Source organism: Thalia democratica, chromosome 3, assembly GCF_965202585.1.
Source record: "Thalia democratica chromosome 3, ktThaDemo2.hap1.1, whole genome shotgun sequence".
Classification (NCBI taxonomy): Eukaryota; Metazoa; Chordata; class Thaliacea; order Salpida; family Salpidae; genus Thalia; species Thalia democratica.
Genome location: NC_139167.1, coordinates 91,824,054 through 91,830,688, shown reverse-complemented (window position 1 = coordinate 91,830,688; position 6,635 = coordinate 91,824,054).

Below are 6,635 nucleotides of genomic sequence, written 5' to 3'. Positions count from 1 at the left end.
AATTAATTCACTGTTAATAAAATTCGCTATTTCTTTATTTTGTCAACTTAATTTTAAAAGGGTTGTCAAACAGACAGCCTAGTTTAAAAATTTAAAAAATTCAGACTAGGTTAAAGCTGTTTAAGAAATTTTTATAAACTCAGGTGTATCTGAAACCTTTATTTTAAACTCTTTGAATAAATCTTCGAATTTTGGTTTTTTCAAACTAAGTTTTTATGCCATTCATATCAATACACACAATTGCTGTTTTTAGAGCTACCTATTTAATATAAACTAGATTAAGGGATGGTAATTTTATTAAATGTGTACATTGTTAATCAAAATAGTTCAAACTCATGCAAACAAAAAACTAAACATTGCCACACACTCAGACTATAACTATTTATGACTTCAAATCTGAGGCCAACTAAGTCATTTTTTAAAAGTTTTTAACTAGAATTGCTTTTTGTATACAAAAATATTTAGAATGTTTTTGTTTACTCAGGCTAGCTTTTTTGCTTGAAAGAGTGGCAAATTAAACTTATGGTGTACGTTTTGCTTAATCCACAGTGTTAGTTTGAGTTATAATATATGTTAAATTTTAAGTCTTGCAGTTGATATAATTCAAAATATTATTTATATTATTGTGTATCATTTAAGTGTGAACACTTAGTGTTGACAAAAAACTTGAATCCCGGAAAAGTTTTGAGTTTGAAAATTTATGCTTATAAATACTGGAAAAAAACTTGAATTTTAAAACTTTTCGAAATACCTGGAATTTCAAACAAATTTTACATGTAAAGTAATGAAATTTCGATTTGACACAAAAAATTTAGCAAATAAACATTTTTTTATTTAACTAGAAAATATTTTAAATTAGCTTAACAGTATTTTTTAATATTGATATTTTTTTAAGACGTTTTTTTAAACTTTATTCTAAAAAAAAAAAAGGAATTGTACTTCCAAAAACGTTGTATTGGTACATTGCACCTTTACTTGTAAAATTACACCGATTGTTGTGCTTCGCGTTCGAACTAAACCAAGAAATTCTACTAAAATTTCCAAGTTAGTAAAAACATCTCTAATAAAAATTCTCAGATGAGCAATAGTTTTTCTATCAGTGCTCTCATGTAAACAGATTGATTAAAGTCCTAAAAAGATTTATAACCTTAATGTATTTCCTAAACACGAATTATTGTTGTCATTGAAGAAATAAACAAAAGTTTTCTATTACTGCCAACATAAATTCTTTAAAAAAGTTTTCAACTATAACGGTATCTCATTTTAAGTAATAAATTTTTCTACTTTATAACTTAACTTACCATTTTTTTTTCTGATCATTCTGTAGTTACTGAAGATAATCATGTGCTTTGTTGGAACTGACTTTGGTGATTTGTTTTTTTATCGTTTCTCACAATAACTCCTAACTAACGTTTTTTTATTTTTGTAGCTTGTCTTATACTTTACAATTAATATTTTTAAGTAGAATATTCTTATTTCAGATAAAGAATTGCAATAATTAATCATTCAATAAAGTTTTATACTTTTGTTAAATTTGTTTAAGAAACTTAATTGTCCATTTCAGCTGACTTATATATTTTTTTGGCATGTAAGTTATTTACTGCTAATAATCTTCGTTATTTCTTTATATTGTGAACTTTATTTTAACTGGGTTGTTACACAAACTAGCAATTTTAAAATCTTGAAACTCAGCTGTGTGTCAAACTTTTATTTCAAAAACTTCAAAGAAATCTTTTTATTCTTAGAATAGTTTTTTTGACTGTAGTGTAGTTTACTAGTTGTAATTTTTTCATGTTTTCCAACACTTATTGTACTTTTGGTAATGATGATATTTTAACTAGGTATTTAAGCTTGATTAAGAACTATTTATTAGCTTTTTCAACTTTTTATAAACTTAGGCTGGTTTGATACAACTTAGAAATTTTTGCTTTTTATGTGGCAACCATGTAAAAGATTAATTACTTATAAGATATTTTATTAAATTATTCGTGAATTAATTATGTTTAAGAATTTGTTCCAGCTTTCCGGAATACAAACAGGTATTTATTTTATTAAGTTAACTATTTACTATTTTTTTTAATGAAAGTAAACTATTTAACACGCAAATTTTTTTTTTGAAGTAAATATTCTTAGAAATATGAAAAAAGGGTCGATAATATAACAAGTGTAAAAAAAGTAACCCATAAGTAGTCTTTCAAGTTTGGTTTTTATAGAGAGTTAGGTTGTAAGTAAAATTACAAAAGTATTAAGTTTAACTTTTTGAGTTCTTTTGAAAATACATAGTTTACTAACACTTTAGTATATAAGTCAATGTAAGTTTTATTATAATAAATATTATTTTAAATAGGCATTCTACGTATAGCAAAATAAAATTTAAAATAATAAGGTGAATAAAACTTTTCTCTAGTATGACTAAAACTAAAACCAAAATATTGTTCAAATGTCACTTAAACTAAAACTGCGGCCCGCGAAGACATTGGAAACTTAAAATTTGGCCCGCGACCACCAACTGACTGCCGACCCCTGTACTAGAATAACAAAATATATCTTAATAAAAACCACGTATTGTCTTTTTATTTGAATCGATTGACGAAAAAAAAAAGATGAATATCTTGCAGTTTTCCTAAAGTTAATTTTTTTGTTAATTAAAACTATTTTAGTTTAAAAACATCAATAGGAAAATTTAAAGAATAAGTTGTATATTTTTAAGAAATAGTTTTAATTAATTGACACAATGCTTGTTTATAAGTATTGTCAACAGTAATGCTTAAAGAACACATAAATATAATTACTGGTTTTTAGTAAAGTCATATTTAATTGATAAATTTATGAAAACATATTAAACATATACGAAAGCTTGCTATATTTTTTATTATTTTTTTGAAATAACAAATAAGCAAAACTTCTGAAATGGAAATTTATTTTAAATAAAATAAAGTTGAAGACAAAAACGTGTAATTTGTTAAAAATAATAAATAAAGTAAAATTTATCTTAATAACGTATTGCTAAATAGTTACATTATGTTTCTTCAAATAGTTCTTTTAAGCAACTAGAAATTTTATTCAATGTGTATGTTTGGGTAATCATTGTTTTAAGCAGTTTGTTACAACTGCTATATTAAAACTAAAGTTAATACAAAATACGCAAAATTAATTTAAATTAAAAGTAGTTGATACTTTTTCATTTAAAGACCACAACTTAAATGAGTTTTTATTTATTATCATAAAAAACCAGTCTATAAAACCTTTAATAGTACATATATGCAGACATTATTTGTTAAATAATAAAAAAATTGCTTAATGAATCTAACTTTACACAATATTAATAAATTATCCTATTTTATAACTTTATTAAGACTAACTAGGTTGACATAACTTTTAATGACAGCACTTTTTGTAACATGAAACTTTCTTTATTAGTTTTTTTATCCTTTAAGATGTGTTTATTGCAAATTATTTTAATAAGTTAGAAACTATAAACTTTAGTTAAAAATGTTATTAAGAAACACTTGTGCATACATTAGAAAAAAAAAATTTAAACTTCTTTCCTAAACTACATTAAAATTGCTAATCTTTTAAATTTTGTACATAAATAAGTATGGTCAACTGTTAATAGTAGTTTGCCTGAAGGGTAAAATTTAATACATTAGTAAATAAAGTCAAGAAAAGGATAAAAACTGAGTATTAGTAAGAAAAAATAACCAGCAAGGTTAAGAACTGGAGCAATAGTAGTAGTGAAAGTTATTTAAAAGTTAAAAAAGTATATATAACAATATATACGATAAAAATAAGAAGGGTTAGGGGAAAAGATGGTAGTAAAAAATTGAGAAAAAAAAATTAAATAAATAAAAAATTATATCATAGATCGAAAATAATTTACCGACTAAGAGTAAAGAAACCACAACGAAAATTAATTAAACAATAAAATAAAACCTATAAGAACATACACGAAGAAAAAAAAAGGAAAATCGACCAAAGGTAAGATATATGGGTAAAAGTAATATTTAAGAATAAAAGTTTTAACCCGTGCTATATTGATGCCGTGCACAAGTGTCTTCGTGTTAAGTTAACCAGTCGTGAGAAACTTTTTACACCTTCCCTGTAAATCTTAGCAGCTGTGTTGAAGATTAGTAAACAATATTATAAAACTCTTTTAGGAAAGACTTGTGGATAATTGTTTTAATGGCAGGTTAAAAATTTTAATCGTTAAGCTATTATAGCATATTAATTCGTGTAAACATTTTAACTTACTGAAAGCAAGAGTTTGTGTGTCTTAGCTCTCTTAAAAGTTGTTGAGAACTGTAGAATTTGTTTTTGCTAGTAAACTATTTCAACAGCGACATTTAACACTGTTGTTTATGTTCTGTGCTACTTAAAAACCATGGAAGCTTGGTAAAATGTAACTTTTATTATTTAAGCATCTGTATCGTAACAAATTTAATTTATTTTTAAAACATGTTCCTAACAAAGCTAAATTAAAAGCGATTGTTAATTATGACTACATAATGAGTTAAGTCAGATTTTTTTCTTTTTTGACTGGTTAACTTTTATTTAGTTAGTAAACAAATCACAATTTTAAATAGTTTTTAAAGTTATTAAGTGTCAATCAATTTAGATAGAAATCAATCAGTTAAAGTCATTTTTAGTTTTGTCAGGTGCCTCAGCATAGACTTGATAACATCAAACAAAGCTCAAAACTCCAAACAGCATTGTTCAAGTTAGAACAAAAAAATTTAGTTTATTGAGAGTTTGCAAAACTTCTTTTTTTTTTGCTGTAATTGTTTGTTATTTAAGGCTTTTGACATTTTATGTTTAAAAGAGATAACAGTATTTACAAGTCAAATGGTGATAAAAAAAAGTTTACAGAAAAAAAAGTTTAAAAAAAGTTTCGACTGTATGTGTCATGTACGCCATTAACAATATAGTGTTTAGCTTATACTCTAAAATTAATGTGTAAAGAAATTAAAATTTTGTATTTAAATAACAGTTATGTAATTTCTATCTAAATAAGTATTTTTGTGTTATTAAAGAACTACAGTTATTCATTTTTTTGTTAATTTTATAAACTAAATACTTGCTTTTCAGACCAAATTTTGCTCTTTTATTGGAGATACATAGCATCAAATATTTTAAAAATCTTATGATTACAAAAAAAAGAGACCATTGCGTTGAAACTATGGCTTTAATTATACATAATTACACAAAACATTACATATTGTTGACCTAACATTCAAGTTACAGTTTTAAAATGTTTTATGTTATGTATAACACATTTTGTATTAAATAAAATTTTTAAGTATCGGCTTCTAAAATAACTTACAAATAGTCTAACAATCTGCAATACATAGTTTTATGCTAAATTTATTTAATTACTTAAAAAAACTGTATGACATAAAAATATTTATTGAAATTTACGTTCTGAAGCTAGTTTTACATAATTAAAAGTTTTTTAAGAAATAATTTTAAAGAAAATATAGTATAAATTTTTTATTATGTTATTTTTGTTTTTTCAACACTTATCAACACGGACAGCGATTAATTGATCTTATACTGTGATGCATTAACTAAGCTTTTCACAAAAAAAAATTCATATATTTAAATATGTTTAATACCTTATTTAATAAAATATTTTTTATACGTTATAATATACGGTAGGTAAAAACTTTGTTTTAAAGATTTGATATCACATAATCTTTAAATAAAATGATTGTTTTAGAAGAATTTAATCTTTATTTTATCATTTTAGTTTACTATGTTGATTAAGAAAACACAGTTTTTCGTAATCAACGTTTTTTATTTGAGTATGAATTAAGTATTAAATATAGGGGTACAAAATACTGTATGTTTTTTTCTATCAATATCCTCTTAACTTTATAAAACTGGTATTTAGAAATATTTTAATTAAATAAGTAAGTTTAAAAGTCAAATAAAAAGTTATATTATCTTATCATATCAAGCTATAGTTCAACTTGCTATAATTAATTTCTTATTAATTATGTATAAAATTATTAAAAAACGAAAAGGTTTGCTTTTACCTTCTTTTTATTTTTTTAACCAATTAAAAATTACACAATAAATTGTGTTTTTGCAAGTTTTATATTATATAAATACATTTAGTATATTAATATCTATTTTGTTTTTGTAGGATTGGTTATTGTTTTTAACCCAATAGTTTTTAGAAAAACAACAATGTTTAAAATTAACAAAAATGGAAACACTTTACATAACAGTGGTATATTTCTTACTAAACATAGTTGATACTTTGAGAAAGTTATAGTAAAAAGCAAACTATCTAAATTACGTCATAGTTTCACATAGTTATACAAATTTTATGAGTTTTAAGTTGATACTTTACTGTAAAATTTCATGTTTAAAGGTTGTTATTTAAACAACAGGTTGATTTTATAGAAAGTTTGTTATATAAGATTCAATAAACCTTGCAATTATACTGATAATTATACCAAAAGATATTAATTTAAATGGGTTATGAAATAATTTGCATTTTAAACTTTTTTTCATTACAAAAAAACTTGCGGTAATAACTTCGATGCGTTATAAAATGATTAGCATTGAAATTTAACTGCATTAAGAAAAAAAATGCGTTATAACATTGCATTCAAAGCTTTACTACATTA